This window comes from Nomascus leucogenys, chromosome 19 (genome assembly GCF_006542625.1).
Source record: "Nomascus leucogenys isolate Asia chromosome 19, Asia_NLE_v1, whole genome shotgun sequence".
Classification (NCBI taxonomy): Eukaryota; Metazoa; Chordata; class Mammalia; order Primates; family Hylobatidae; genus Nomascus; species Nomascus leucogenys.
This window is the reverse complement of record NC_044399.1, coordinates 7906168-7922787: the sequence shown is the minus strand read 5'-3', so window position 1 is coordinate 7922787 and position 16620 is coordinate 7906168. Positions and strand designations below refer to the sequence as shown.

Here is a 16620-nt window from a genome sequence, read left to right as displayed (position 1 = left end):
AATACCTAATGTAAATGACGGGTTGATGGGTGCAGCAAACCACCATGGCATGTGTATACCTATGTAACAAACCTGCACATTCTGTCAGATTATTCTTAGCCACTCTCTTGCTACATTCTCTGTGGTTTTCTTTGTGGTGTAGTAGAAAGGGCACTAGACTTGCTGGTGGAGATTGTATTCTCAGAGGTATGATTTACCTGTTGATGCAGCTGTTGTTGAATTAACTCAATCTCTCTGAGCCTCAGTACTCTCCCTGGAAAATGTGGATAATTATTTACTCTACAAGACTCACCATATCACTGCTTAGCAGATTCAGTGAGAGGATGCATGATGATGAACCACAAAGGTATCCCTCCCTCAGACCCTGCCAAGGAGGTCACATTCGCACATCACTGTCTGTTCTGCAGCTCCACTTTGATGTCCTAGGGTCATCTCATAACTAACCAGGCCAAAGCTCTGCTGTTTATTCCCACTTTCATCCCTCAAAACTTATTTTGCTTCATGGCATCACCATCCACCCAGTTTCTTAGTCCAAAAACCCAGGGTTCATTGAGGATTAACCACTTCCTTTACCCTCACATCAAATCTAACACCACACCTTATTGGCTTTACTTTTGAAGTATCTTTCTAGTCCCACCATTCTCACAATTTCCAATGTTACCACCCGGGACCAAGCCAATGCCAGCTATTCCCTGGACTTTTCCATGATTGTCTCTTAATCTTGAGTTGGCCTCTCTACAACCAGCTTTTCCCACCTAAATTCCATTCCTTTCCCCCAAAGCAGCCAGAATGACCTTTTAACAAATGTATATCAGAGCACATCACCCCTCTATTAAAAATCTCCCAATAGATTCATATTGCATTCATAATAAAGATGAGCCGAGAGCAGTGGCTCATGCCTGTTATCCCAGCACTTTGGAGACTGAGGCGGGAGGATCATGAGGTCAGGAGTTCGAGACCAGCCTGTCCAGCATGGTGAAACCCTGTCTCTACTAAAAATACAAAAAATTAGCTGGGCATGGTGGTGCATGCCTGTAGTCCCAGCTACCCGGGAGGCTGAGGCAGGAGAATCACTTGAACCCAGGAGGCAGAGGTTGCAGTGAGCCGAGATCATACCACTGCACTGTAGCCTGGGTGATAGAGCAAGACTGTCTCAAAAAAAAGAGGTGAAATTCCCCCACGCCTCATATCTTAAAAGGACTACCTCATGTCCTAAAAGGATGACATGTCCTCATGTCCTAAAACAACTACCTACCGTGCTGTCTAACTCTCTGCCTTTATGTCTTCGTTTCCCTTTGGCTGCCTGGCTCCAGCCACACTGGCCTTAATATTCTGTACTGGGCCATGCCCCTTCCTGCTGCAGGGACTTTGAATTTGCTGTGTCCTCTGCTGAGAACATTCCCTCTGAAGATTCAGAACGCTTTGTACTGCTCCAACACCAAATATTTAATCGTCAGTCTAATCTTGGATATTTGAAATCTTCTCCATACATATCATGAGATACTCTTTGCAAGAATAAGCTTTTGTTTCACTACCAAGAGGTGAGTGCATTTTGAAATCCACTGGAACCTCACAGGTATTGAATCTCTTCTGTGCACGTTTGGATGTGGAAAATGGAAACTTGTAAGTCTACGAAAACTAAACCAGAGCAGGTTTTATAGTTGGGCCTAAAATACAGTTTCTAGGGTTCACCTGAAAAATATTTTCTATTTTTTCCTGGATTTTATTGCAAATGTTTTGTCGTTGTTTTGATTTTGTTTTTTGCCTACACCTGGGTTTGATTCCTCCACTATTAGGTACTCACTGTGCTGTGATGGTTTGAATGCAGGTTTGGCCTCTTCTCCAGGCTGTGACTACCGGGAAGACAGGGCACCTGTCCTGTTCACCTTTGCATCTCTGGTGTCTCACTCAGGATAGGGCACGGGTACCTGTTGTAGTGCATGTTCAGTGAATAAATGATAGTGCATCTCAATGATCTATGGTTTAGAGGCCAACGTGGACATTTTGTATTTCAGTACTTAATCAAGTTCGGTCTGTGACCTGCGAAGACACACAGTAGTAGTAATATTTTCCCTGTGTTTTTGGTTACGATGTGTTAATGTTGCTATTTATGTTTGGAAAATGTCCAAGCTTGCCACTATAATGGAATCACTTTCATTTGGGAATAGGCTGAAAGTTGGATGGAAGATAGGATGAAATAGACAATGTCATGGGGGTGCTGATAGAGTGAAAACCGTGAGAGCTCACTTAGGCTAAAGACCGCACAGTTACCCTTCAATCTGCCCAGACCTCAGGTTTGCTGCCTGCATCCAGCTGTCTTGCCCTCTGTCGTGCCCAATCCACAATCCCTAAGGATTAGACTGCAGGACTTGGAGGAAGGAAGGATAGAGGCAACTGTGGTGGAGTGTGATCACTTGGCTTGTAATCAGAGGCTATAGAACCAAGATTTTGGACTTCTAGTCATGCAAACTTGAACCCTCAGCAAAACAGGAATAATACTGCTGAATTCAGAGGTTTTTTTGTGTTGATTAAGTAAAATATTACAAGCTGGAGAACAGAGGCTCTGACCAGTAGCCAGGCCAGGTGATAGGCCTTACATTTTTGTTAGCTGTTTTCTCACTTTGTTAATGAGTGTTGTATTTATTCCTCCACAAATTCAACAGTGCTTGCCAAGGACCTGCTGCTGGAGCTGAGAACCTAATGATCACAGTGTCAGCCTCTGCCAGCCTTTGTGTGTGTGGCAGGGGTGGTTTTGAGTCCCACCATCTTCCATCCCTGATGCTTGGAGAAACTGAGGACACACAGGGTAAGTGATAGCCCGAGCTGGGAGGAACCCGGACACTGGGTCTGAGAGCCTCCTTCAGAGAAGCTGTTTGTGGCATCTCGGCGATTTAAAGATTCTCCCAAATCTTACTAAAAATGAATGGATCAGCCAGGTGCTGTGGCTCACACCTGTGATTTCAGCACTTTGGCAGGCTGAGGCAGGTGGATCACTTGAGGTCAGGAGTTCGAGACCAGCCTGGCCATCAGTTTTTTTTCAAAAAAAAAATACAAAAATTAGCTGGTTGTGGTGACGCATGCCTGTAATCCCAGCTACTTGGGAGGCTGAGTCAGGAGAATCGCTGGGACCCAGGAGGTGGAGGTTGTAGTGAACCGAGATTGTGCCACTGTACTCTAGCCTGGGCAACAGAGCAATACTCTGTCTCAAAATGAATACATAAATAAATAAAAAAAAAAAGAATGAATGGATCCTGTGATCTGGGGTCTAAATAGTGTTGTTTTTGTTGACCTCTTACCTGTGTGGATTTCTTATAGATTTGGTAAAAGAATCTTATTCCATCAAAAGCAATCCTTAGCTTTATTTCAATATTTCCCTTAGTGTGTAAACCGGAATAAGACATAGACCTGTGAGATGCTATGTGAAAATGGGTACAATGGTCAAACAATTTGGATAAGGTTTCTTGCTCCACCCTCCTCCTAGGGAGTCCTGGTGGACCTGAGATTTTGGGAAGATGCAGACATACCAAAACCTAGTGTTGTTTACCTCTGGGGCTGGTATTAGAGTAACAAAGGTGAGGTTATCAATATTTAATTAATTCACCTCTGTATTGTTTATAAGGAGCATGTATTTTTTTGGTAAGTTAAATAATCCTATAAAATAAAAAAACAGGAAAAAAAAAGGAGACCGAAAAAAGGTTCTGAGAAGTCCTGCCATAAGGAAACCTAGTATGTCCCAAATGTTTCCCACCAGGTAACACTTAACTGGTTCTTATACCGAAGTTTTGGGGGAGTGCTTTCCTAATAAACGTCAATCTTCCTTGACTGCATACATCTCAGAATAATTTAACTTTATAGCCAGAAGTAAGTTAAAACATGGCCCCTATGCTCACCGCACTAGAAAATAAAGTGACGCCTGCTGAGGTTGTGTGGCTTGCCCGAGATGACCCAGTGGAGGCCGACCAGAGGCTCCCATCCCCTTTACCAAGATAGGTGAAGCTGCCCATCCCTCACTTTTGTTAATAATGACACTGTTAAATTAAGCTAAATTTGGCCCGAGGAGGCCTCCCTCCCTTGAGTCCCTAGGTAACAGATTGCAAGGCAACTTAGTATGTAAACTCACTGAAAGCCCACCTTTGAAGCATACTTTTGTATCATGACTGAGTCTCAGCCAATCACAGCAGCCGAACTTCATTCAATCGCAGACCGCAAGCTGATCAGACCACATTCAAATATGGCAAAGGCTGCCTGTAATCAGTCAGGCCGTTTCTGTTCCACACTTGTGTTTTCTGTCCATAAATGTTGCCTGTGCAGCAGAATGGAGAGCTCTCGGAACCCCTCTTCTGGTTCCAAGCGCTGCCCAATTCGAGAATTGTTCTTTGCTCAATTAAACTCTGTTGAATTAATTTATCTAAAGTTTTTCTTAACAATACCATTGCCATTATAACAGCCGTTAACAACAGGGCAATGTGTACAGGGGATGCTGCCAGCTCTGCTGTGCGTGTTGTGCTAGGAGCCTTTAACATCTCAAGACTTCAGGAAAGATAAATAAGTTTTCAGATCTGGGCTCAGGGAACTGCTGTCAGTACCCTGGGCTTTAAGAACATGTTGTCACCCTTTTCTCTCCTGACACTGCCTACTCCATCAGGAAAGGGTGTGGTGATGGCTGATTTTAGCTCTCCCAGGCATGGCTGCTATCCTGAGTCCCTGCTTCCTTGACACGCTTTCCGCCTGGCTTCCTGTAGGTCTCTGAAAGTGGCAGGGAAACCAGATGCACGGGAAATGATGGACTTTGAGCATTTCTCCCCTAAGACCCAACAGAACACTTCATGGGGGAACTTCTGTGGTTATTAGCCAGCTTCCTCTGCTGAATGAGAAAGCCGGCTGCCCCCTCACACTCTAGGCTCTTGAAAGGTCAGACTTCTGACTCTAAAAGTGACCCAGATGAGACGCTGAAAGGAATGGTGGTTACAAGGGAGGGGACAAGAGGCACAGCTGTATTTCTATAGACAGCAAATACAGGGGGGCAAAGCCATAGATTTTAATTTTGACACTCCTAGATGTAAAAAATAAAACAAAACAGAACACAACTGGCATGCTTGCAAACACAGGATCTGAAGTCCCTGTGGGAATAACCAGCCAAGGAAAAGCGAATGTGGGAAGGGAGAATGGGATTGTATCAGGCTGCTGCACAATGGGAGGTCACCCCAAATCATTTATAAAAGGTAAGTGCTGGCACAGCCCGGCGGGCCCTGAGCACCACGCTGCAGGTGTGATTTATGAGGGAGAGACTGACTATAAATCAACCGCCTTTGTTTTAGGTAGTAGTTCCAGTGCAGCGGATTAATTTACATGCAAAGAGAATGAAGAAAAATTGCAATGTATTATAATCTACACATATCACAGAATTAGATTCCAAATTGGAACAAAGCTTCCCACTGGCTATTTGACCACGACTATAGAACAAGTGCCCTTGTGTGACATTCTTTACGGGGCAGGGATGAGATAGTGACTGTTCGGGTCTTCCGGTCACCAGGGAGAGTGGTTTGTTGGAATCCTGAGTGAGAAGCTTCAGAGCTGGAAACCAAAAAAATTAATTCCTTTCGATGTTGGCGTGACCCGGTGGCCAGGCTCTCAGAGTATCTTTGTTAGTAAAAAATCTTGCATTGTCTTCATTCTTGTTACCATATTTGAACTTTGGTATATTGCTGCTCTTGGTGTTAATATATTATAAAAGAGGAGACAAGATTCTAGGCCAGTTCTCATCAGCCATTGTGTAGCTGGGGATGAGAGAAGAGCCAGTCTGAGCGTGTGCAACTGACGCTGGGAATTTCCATCATACGTGTATTTATTCTATTTATTTGGATTTTTGATTATTCTTACTGTCTTAATGGCTCATGGTTATTTCACATATGTAAACCTTGTACTGCTCAAGAGATGAAAAACTTCCTGAGAGCAGAGCTGGAATCTTTGGTTCTCTTGTATTTCTCAAAATGCCTAGCACTTTGTTTGGGAAAGAATAGATTCTCAGGATGCACTTGTTGACTTGAATCAAATGTCTGTGAAAACAGGAGAGAGCCATTGCCATGAATAATCACAACCCTAGGGTTATTCAAAGCCCTCATTTCAGCTCTTAAATTTAGCTCTCTTTTCCCTCAAGCCTTTTATCATAAATACCATGAGGGGGAAGGAAAGAGGATTATGATTTCATCTCTATTTGCCTCTCCTACCCTCCTGCTGGTACTGAAATGATCAAGAGAGTAGAAAAATGCCCAAAAACCAACAGAAGGGAAGAGATGCAAAAGGCTCAGAGAACCATGCATGGGAGGCTTTGCCTAGAATGACTGAGACAGACTTGTCATCTTGTAAGCTACTACCTGTTTTTGGTTTGGTGATGATTTTGTACCCATTAGTGTGTGCGGTTTTGCATTTGTGTACTTTGCAGTTTCAGGTTGAACTCGAAGTCTATTCTTTCAAGGACAGAAGGGAATTCCTAACAGTGCGCTGACGGTAAAGTTCATGACAAAGAACATCTGCATGCTATTACTATCGATTTGGGTATTCTTGGATATTTTTATCCTTTTTTTCCCAAAACAAATTATTTTCACCGAATACCAAATGTTCTGTTTCTACTCAAATTATAAATCATGATATTAGAGAATGAATTAGTCCATCATATTAGAGAATGATATGGCCTAAAGATGTCCTACTGATTGTCAGTATTTTCTAGATTTGCACATAGTTGCTGGTAGCACTGTAAGCAGTGCTCAGTGGATTTTAGCTAAGACAGTGGCCATGCCATAGAAATCCCGGGGGAAAGCTGAGGTTGAGCCAGGTGGGTAAAGGGAGGGCCAGAATGGTTCTGAAACTGCTCATCCATTCCTTCATCCACCGTTTATGAAATACCTGTTGCAGTCCAGGCATTGTAATTGGTGCTGAGAATATAGTGATGAGGACAATGGAATCTATGCCCTCAAGGAGCTGGGGCTTCTCAGGAAAGAGAGACTCTGGTAACAGAGCATGTTCAGGGCTACGGCAAGGATACCCCAGAGAGCCTAGGCCCTGTGCCAGCCAACCTAGTGGAGCTGATGGGGGCATGGAGGGGTATTGGGACAAGTTTCTGAAGAAGAAGACATTTGACCCACTTTTGATTTGTTCTTTAGGCAAAAAGTAGAAAAGGGTGTTTTAGCGACACAGATAGAAACCAGGATTTGTAAAGACAATATCTGAGTAAGATGTTTTCCAAAATGCAAATATGATACAGAATTAAACCTTCTTTAATTGATATCTTAAAACATTGATTATTGCAGCATATTAGAGGAGGTGCTAGGTTGAAGTGCTCAGAAGAACGAACTCTGATATTGTTTTCCATACTCAATAATTAGCACTATTGCCTGGCACAGAACAGACGCTAAGTTCGTGTTTGCGGGAGATTTTTATTTAAGAGTTAGAATTAACTCTTAAATTCTCTTTGCGGAGAATTAACTCTTAAATTTTTATTTCCTTCATCCTTTTTTAACACTAAACAATTAGTAGTAGAAGAAAATGTAATTGTAGTTTGTAATTTAATGGCTATCTTGGATATAAGGATGATCTTTTTACAATCTCTAGTTAAGTTTACTCTGCATTGAAAAAGCCTATTTTTTCTTTGTATACAAATCAGCATGTTTCTTCTAAAGTGAAAAATAATTTTGCTAAGTGATCCACTGCCTCGCTGACCCAACGGAAGAAAGCAGTGGTTTTTGTTTTGCAGAATTAGAATTTTAAAATAGGAGGAGCCCACAAACTGTGGGTATCCTTTGTGCCACACTCAGAAGTAGGGCACGCGTTTCTTGCTTTTCAGACTTCTTACCTTCCCACACAAAGAAACCACAAACGGGGAATTAGGACTGAAAGAGTCAAGCGGCGTGGGCTCTTCTTCCTCAGCAGGGCCATCTAAGAGGGCACACCACTTTCCAAAAGAACTGAGCTGAGATCCCAAATCTGAAAAACCATCCTAGCTGCACGTCTATACTATTTACCATGGGCTGGTAACTCGTGCAGTGTTCTGTAAGAATGAGTTCACTCAATGTCCACACAACGGCCTTTTGAGAGGGAGGCTATGATCATCCTTATTTTACAGATGGGGGCTTTGGTTAAGAATTTGCTCAGGGTCACCAGCTTGTAGGTGCCAGCACTGTGGCTTGAGTCCTGGTGATCTGGGTAGCAGGTCCCGTGCAGACTCACGTTGTTTTAACCCACTGCCTCCCTCCCTCCATTCTGAGGAAGGCAAAATGCCACACAATGGATGACACAGTCACATTATAATGATGCTAAGATGCTTTGTGGTTAAAATCAACATAAAAAGATATAAGGCTATGCTTTTAGTTTAAAACAACTTTAAATGTTATAAGAGAATCATGATTAGAATAGTTATTGTTTTTCTCAACAGTTTCGAAGATATAAATTTTGAGACCCAGAATTTTTAGGAGTATTTTAAGACTCCAAAGATAAGAATCCTTAAAAACTAACTGTGGAATGAGAAACACTGCCAGTAAGTATATATTTCCTTCATGTTGGTCAAAATATATTTTATTTATATTTTGGACAGTTCTTATATGCATATGATACAACACTCAAAAGTATAAAGAGAGTACAGTGAAAGGGCAGCCTCCCTTCCATATCTGATTCCCTTCCTTAGAGGCAACCAGTGTTAGGAGTTTCCTTCTATAGATATTTTATGCATTTGTAAGCTTATGTGTCTACATACGTTATTTTTAATTTTTTTGGTGGGGAGGGCACACATGTATTTATTTATTTATTTATTTGAAAATAAGTCTCACTCTGTCACCCAGGTTGGAGTTCATTGGTATGATCTCAGCTCACTGCAACCTCTACCTCGTGGGTTCAAATTATTCTCCTGCTGCAGCCTTCCGAGTAGCTGGGACCACAGGCACCCGCCACCATGCCCAGCTAATTTTTTGTATTTTTAGTAGAGACGGAGTTTCACCATGTTGGCCAGGCTGGTCTTGAACTCCTGACCTCAAGTGATCCACCCACCTCAGCCTCCCAAAGTGCTGGGATAACAAGCATGAGCCACTGTGCCTGGCCAGTAATTTACTACATATAAATACTTCAGTGCTTTGCTATTTTCACTTTAAATTATATGCTGAAGTTAATATGAACTTGGTCTATGGCAGCATATTGAATTTCATCAATCTGATCATGAGTTGGAAAAGTGATTGATTTCTTTATATAAAATATGCATCCAGCTATCTTACTAAATTATCTGTGATAGTTTTTCAATGATTTCCTTTTATTTTCCAAGCTAAAAGTCATATAATCTGAATTTCTTTTTCCAAGTTTTATACTTCATATGTATTTTTCTTATTAGTTGGATGGCCAAATACCTGTGAAACAAAGTCAGTAGTTGTGATCATGAGCTTTCTTATCTTTTTCTTGACTAAATTGGAAGCTTCTAGCTTTCCTCTATTAGAAAGTCTGACTTTTAGATAACACACACCCACACAAACTAAATATACACAAACACATTTAATTGGCATTTTAAAATAAGTGTTATATTTTTATATCAAATTGAGGAATCATCTACCTATTACCATATTTAAGAATAATTAATAGAAATGGATGTTGACTTATGTCAAATTCCTTTTCCATCACATAAGGAGGTGATCTTTCGATTTTTCTTTTGATATAATGATTTATATTAATAGATTCAGTGATATTTAATAATTGTTATATTCTGAAATTTATATTGCTTGGTTGTCATATATTGTTCTTTTAATATTTCTGTTAAGGATTTTTCACTGTTCTTCTAAAACGAGATTTTCTTGTTTTGGGTCCTCTTTGTTGTTGTTCATCAATATAATGCTTGCTTTAGAAAGAATGGAGGCTGGGCACGGTGGTTCACCCATAATCCCGGCACTTTGGGAGGCAAAGGTGGATCACTTGAACTCAGGAGTTCAAGATCAGCCTGAGCAACACAGTGAGATCTCATATCTACAAAACATCCGGAAAACTAGCTGGGCATCGTGACATGTTCCTGTGGTCCTAGCTCCTTGGGAGGCTGAGGTCGGGGTATTGCTTAAGCCTGGAAGGTGGAGGCTGCTGCAGTGAGCCATGATAGTGCCACTGCACTCCAGCCTGGGCAACAGAGCAAGACCCTGTCTCAAAAAAAAAAAAAAAGAGTCTTTATTATTTTTTCACCATCTAGAATAGTTCGAAAGAATGCTGGAGACTTCTGTTTTTTTTTTGTTTTTGAGACGGAGTCTCACTCTTTCACCCAGGCTGGAGTGCAGTGGCGCGATCTCGGCTCACTGCAGGCTCCACCCCCCGGGGTTCACACCGTTCTCCTGCCTCAGCCTCCCGCGTAGCTGGGACTACAGGCGCCTGCCACCTCGCCCGGCTAATTTTTTGTATTTTTAGTAGAGACGGGGTTTCACCGTGTTAGCCAGGATGGTCTCGATCTCCTGACCTCGTGATCCGCCCGCCTCGGCCTCCCAAAGTGTTGGGATTACAGGCGTGAGCCACCGCGCCCGGCCTGAGACTTCTGTTTTTTAAAGGTTTCATAGAATTCTCTTGTCAAGCTATCTAAACTCACTGCTCTGGGGAGGTATTAGCACTTTGACAATTCTCCCTATTTCTTCTAGAGTAATTGGTCTACTTAGAATTCCTAAATTTTTTGATGAAAGTTTTGGTGATTTATCTTTTCTAGAAAATAATTTCACCTACTCAGATTCTTAGAGTTACAGACAATTCAGTAAAGTGATCTCTTATGAGTCCTAAAATTTCTCCCTTTATCATGTCTTACAGTGTTTGTGTATTTTTTATTTGTTAAAATTAGGTTAGAAAATAATTAACTTATATATTTATATATTCAGTTATTTATAGCTCTTGGATTTATCATTACTATCATTTTTTAGTTTCCTAATGAATTTCATATTTTATGCTTGCTAATTCATTCCTTCTGTTATTCTTGACTTTCCTTGATCTATTTTCTATTATTTTCCTTTGGATGATCTGTTCAAATATTTTTAGTTTTTTCTGTTTATTAATATATGTATTTGGGGTTATGGGTGTTTCTCTGAGTTCCACTCTAGATGTAACCCATTGGTTCTACTGAATAGCATTTTAATTTTTGCTGTTTTCTAATTATAACAAAATTCCAGTTTTGGTTTCTTATTTAACTATGAATTGAGAAAAAGCCTTTATGTTTCCAAGTGGTAGGAATTTGTTTGTTAGTTTTATGTTTTAGTTTTATTACTAATTTCTAGCTTTGTTCATTTTGATTGGCACATTTTATTATTTCTAATTTGAGGAATTAATTGAGGTTTCTTTTGTGACCTAATATTTTCTTATCTGTGTATTTGTTTCAACAATTTTCTAAGTTTGTATTTGTTTTAATGTTCTCTTTTATTATTTTATAGAATACACTTAGTCTTCAATTTCTTAAATTTTTTTTGACTCTCAATTTTCTCTGGGATATGTTTTTTGATTCTATAGATCAAAACATTTTATTTTTCAAAAGTTTTCTTAATGTATTTAGATATATACAAATATAAGCATATTTTAACTGTTTCATCTTGGAGATACCAATTAGGCATATGTTGGATCTCTTGGTTTGTCTTCCTTATCTTTCCTTTTCTCTCTGGCTCTTTTAAACCTTTGCTTATTCTAACTTTATTTTGATTGATTGCATTTCTCAGTCTTTTGATTGCTATGTCTTGCTAGGTTACCAGTTTCTCTATTCCTCAAAACTGCTGTCAATGGGGCTTTTGTTTCTGTGATGGTTTTAATTTGTCTTCCAAATCTTTTCTGAGTACTACCAACTTGTTTTATCACCTGTTGTTGGTGAAATGTAGTTTCCGCGAGTTCTCGCAGCTACTTTGAGATCATATTCTGTCAAGGTGATTTGCTTAATTCTTTTAAACATATGGTGATATGTTATAGATCATACTTTTGAGCTTCTCCATAGTAACATTTTTCTAGTTGATGTTTGTCTTTCGTTTATGTAAGATTTACTTCTTTTCCTGCAGTAATTTTTCTTTTCATTGATCTGGGTGCTGGCTTTTTTTTCTTATAATTATATTTGAATGAAGCAAATTATTTCTGGTCCAGTTAATTGCAGAGTGACACACTGGAGGGCAGGGCCATGAATGCTTTAGCAGGAATTCTTCACAGGACACAGCCTGTTTGAGGACATTCTTTCCAGCCTTTACTTTGAAAGTCATCTGAAATGTGTAGATGAAACCCTGCCCATAATACTATTTCTTCTGCTTCCTGCCTCACTGACAGTCTGCTTCCTGCATTTATGGCGTGTCTGATAGATTTCCCATCTAGCTCACCATGTCTTGCTTTCCTTTTCTGTGTCCATGGAAGCCACCCACTCCCCACCTCTCCCTGCTGTCCCCAACAACGGAGGTTCATTTGACTCTATGAGTACGCCATTTCCTTTGGGACCCTTGCCCTCTGACCCTTGTCTAAACTCTGTAGCCCTGCAACCCTCTCTCCTGTTTGAGTGTAGACTCAACTTCTATTCCTCATATGTTATAATTTGGGTTGCCTAGGCCTCTGAGTTTTGTCACAACTTGCCAATTGGTTTTGCAAGAGGGTTAAAATAGCTTTTTTCTGTTTCATAGTAAAACTGGAATTCTCCATCATATTTTAAGTCTTTGTATTTTAAATATGGAAGAGTCCAAATTTTGGGAAGCATCATGTGGCAACATGTGTGATATTTGGTATTCTCTATTGGCATTTTTTTTTTTGGCATTTCAAGGGCTTTTGTGAAATACATAATTGTATATGGGTTATTCTTTATAACTTAGATTATCAAATAAAATGTTTTGATATGAAGAAATAATGATGTGATTTGTAAATTCTTATTCTTAGTTTTATTTTTTCTATATAAATATAATTTTGATAGATTTTACATGAAAATCTTCTAAATTGATGCCCCATCCTAAAATTCTCAAAATATTTTGTGTTTTAAGACATATACATTAATATAATAAGACATAATTTCCCTTTCTGTGGTTCAAATATTAAGACCCATTCCCATCTCTCTTTTGTACCATCAGGTGGTGCTAAACATGTCAAAATCTTAATGATAAAATTTTCAGGAATATTCTCTATGTAGAGTTAATTGAGTTAGGATCTTTGGGTTGACTGACATAATTATTGCATCAAAATTAAAAATAGCATAATTAGAAAGTACAACAGTTTAATGTCATTACACAAACTACAGAGATATATTAAGTATCAACAGCATTTTTAATGTTTCAATGTGAATAGCATCATATGCAAAAGTGAGTCTGTGGCCTTGTGTAAAGAACTGCTTTTGAGTACCTTATCCAATATTTAACGCAGAAATTACATAACCTTCCTTCAATATCATTTTACCCCTTTGTTCTTTGGTAAGTTAAAGTTGGCTTAGTTTGTTTATCTAGCATCAGCATATGTGATTTCTCCATGTCGTATTTGATTTGGGCTTATTGCATTAGCCTCGACCCTTGGATGGAAAATGATTTCTGTAATTTGCTTACCTGAAGAGCTTGGATGAGGAGCTTCACATAACTGCGGCCTCAACATTTTTTTTCTTTTACATTTACACATCCGCTCATTATGGAGGTAGAAATGTAACAGACCTTCCAAAAGGGAGCAGGTGACTTTTAGTGTCTCTTGGTTGAATTTCAGTGGCCAGATAGTATATCAAATGGTTTGCATTTAGCAGCAACATAATTACTAAATTTCTTTAGAAAAAGGAGACAGGGTCTATGTTATTCATTTCCAAATCCCTGGGGAGTGTTTACAGTTATTCAGTGCTATATTCTCCTAACAGACTTTTCTTTTTTAAAAATTAAATATACGCTTCTTATATTGCAAAATGATAGTATAGCCATGAATGCAAATATTTGGTGATTCCACATTTTATCATTTTTAACGTCTTTAAAGTCATTAAAAGGCTTTCATAACTTTCTTGTTCAACAATCACTGCCAGGCAGTAGAGAACTGGATGTGTAAAGTGAAGATACAGGGAAGTAATCGCCAGGGCAAAGTAGGAGCTGGTTTGAGGTAGAGTGGAGATAAGAAGGGGTGGCTGGTCTTCTGCAGAGGTGGCTCATACAGAAAGCATGGGATGAGACTTGCAAAATAACACCTCTTTATTCTCATAACCCCTCCCTGGCATGGCCTGGGCCATCTTAGCCTTTGGCTTTTAGCACAGCCCCTGTGGCTCTTGTGTCCTTCCTGCCTCTTCTGGCTCCCTCAGCACTGGGTCTCAGTCACCTTCTGAAGGGACCAGTCCAGCATTCTTCATGCTGACCCTTGGGACGTGCTCATGATGGTGGAGGCCAGAAAACGCCTGGAGCTGCCTTAAATCCTGTGTGGAATGTGGCATGGCAGAGGGGAAAAAATGGAAGGAACAGAAGTAAGCAACAGAGTGAGATCCTCCTCTTTGTGTGTGCCCCACCTGTCCTTGCGGGAAATGTGCTTGTTTTACCCCTCACCTGCATTTAGGCTCTGGGCACCAGAAGGTCAATGGAGACATCTATGCATTCTCTGCTCAGTAACTGAGAAGGCTGGGTGCTTGCAGCTCCAATGATGGGGACTTTAGTTCCAGCCAGAGTGTGCTGGGGGGCATAGCAGGGAGATGTGTGGGGCACAGTGTCTTCATAGCATCCTTTAAATCACACTCTTGGCAGCTGCTTGCCCACTTAAGCAAGCGGCCCCCTCATCTGTCTGCTCACACAAGGAGCTTTTGCAGCAGGTGGATCTGCTGGGGAGTTCCTCCCAGAGGAGTTGATAGCCCAGCTCCAGGGTATCCCAACAGACTCCAAGCCTGGCCCTCTCCCAGGGGACATCGGGCATGTGCTGGCCACTGTATTACAAGCATGCAGAGTTCACTGTTTATTTTTTTATTTTTATTTTTATTTTTAAGTCCATGGCTTTATCAATTCTCCCTTCTTGAGACACATCAATGAATTAAGTATTTTAGTTATACCAACTTCTATGGAGTGTTTCTGCATCCTTGATTTTTTGCATCCATTTGTTTGGGGGCTTACTTCTTAAGCAGAGAATGGGGGCCTTGAGAGGGACTCAAATTCTGTGTGGCAACTCTTGGACCAATATGAGACCCTGGTGAGGGGGTGGGAGAGGTGGTGACATATCCAGCTTGTGCAAGAAGAGGACTGGATAGCCCCTGGGCAGATGAGGGAGGAGACCGGAAAGACCAGGACAGAGAGCATTCCCTTGCAGGCTGCGGGGGAGTTTATAAGCAGAAGCTCAGACTTGGCAATTTCTAGGGAAGCTGATGGGTGCTGGCTGAGATTATCTGGAGAGGATGCATGGAATTAAACTTGAAGGCCAGTAGGATTTAGGTGGCTTCTGTTTGGGAGTTTCTTCCCCCCCCATGCTGTGGGTGGGAGGAGGAAATGGAAAACGCGGCAGAAAGGACAGGCCAGTGGCTGATGGCGGAGATCAGGGCAGAAAGCCACCCAGGCTTGGGTGATAGCGGGTTTGGGTGTGGACGTAGAGTGGGGAAACTTGGAAATGGCCACCACTTGATAGCTTTGGATTTGGTGGAGTCCAGGTTTGTCTTGGCAGTTAATCAGCTGGCTGTAGTGGGAAGAGGGTTCTTATCCTCAGCACTGATCCTGTATACAACCATGGAATAGTTTTACGTTTTCTTTGGACGCCTCCACTTCTCCTTCTGACCGGTTGTCTGTCAGGGGTTCTCACCCTTTTGCAGCCCCAGGGGTGAATTCCAGGTACTGAACTGGCGTTTCTCACCTTCATCAACCTTGTTAGGCTAAACCCAAACACTGCATGTTCTCACTCATAGGTGGGAATCGAACAATGAGAACACTTGGACACAGGAAGGGGAACATCACACACCGGGGACTGTTGTGGGGTCGGGGGAGCGGGGAGGGACAGCATTAGGAGATATACCTAATGTAAATGACGAGTTAATGGGTGCAGCACACCAACATGGCACATGTATATATATGTAACAAACCTGCACGCTGTGTACATGTACCCAATAACTTAAAGTATAATAAAAATATACATATATATAAATAAAAAAACAAAAAAAAGTAGTCAAAAGTATTCCCCCCTTTAGGTTTAAAAATAAGGGATGCATCTCTATTGATAAATAAAGAAAACAGATGTAGGCCTCATGCTGGAGAATGGGGAGTTAACTTTTGATATGTCGGATTTCTCAAAGCCAAGGATACATCCAGGTTGTGTGGAGTCGAAAGCTTATACAGTTTTTGGTGCTCTCTTAAAAAAAAAAAGTACAGATTTTAAATACACAATAAGGTATGGGCATTAAAATTTATTTAGAATGGGGAAAAAACCACAACAAATTAAAAAAGTTGACAAATACCACTGTCATGACAGAAACCCCCACAAATAGCACACTATTGCTAGTTAGCTGCCCAACACACCTCTATAGTGTATCTTTTTTTCTCCAGATTTTTGGCTTCATGTCCTGTGATTGCCTTTTCATATGACGATAGTTTTGTAATGTTATTTTCTTTTGAGTGAGTGGAAAGAATTCAATCTTTCTTCAGGGATGGCTGATGGAGCTTGCTGCGGATTCTCGGTGGTTTAGGGAAGTCACTTTCA

General features: G+C 40.8%; 1 long non-coding RNA gene across 2 annotated transcripts in view; it reads left to right on the top strand.

Annotated features, from left to right (window-relative positions):
- The first annotated feature begins 1138 nt into the window (after positions 1-1138).
- Positions 1139-16620, top strand: part of LOC115831544 — a 62085-nt gene continuing 46603 nt past the window's right edge. The window contains exons 1-3 of one of the 2 annotated variants that reach the window (XR_004027056.1): positions 1139-1924; positions 2664-2806; positions 8429-8530. This is a non-coding gene — a long non-coding RNA (uncharacterized LOC115831544). Of the gene's footprint in view, positions 1925-2663; positions 2807-3491; positions 3573-8428; positions 8531-16620 lie in introns of those variants that run through there. The other variant, XR_004027057.1, reaches the window with a different exon arrangement.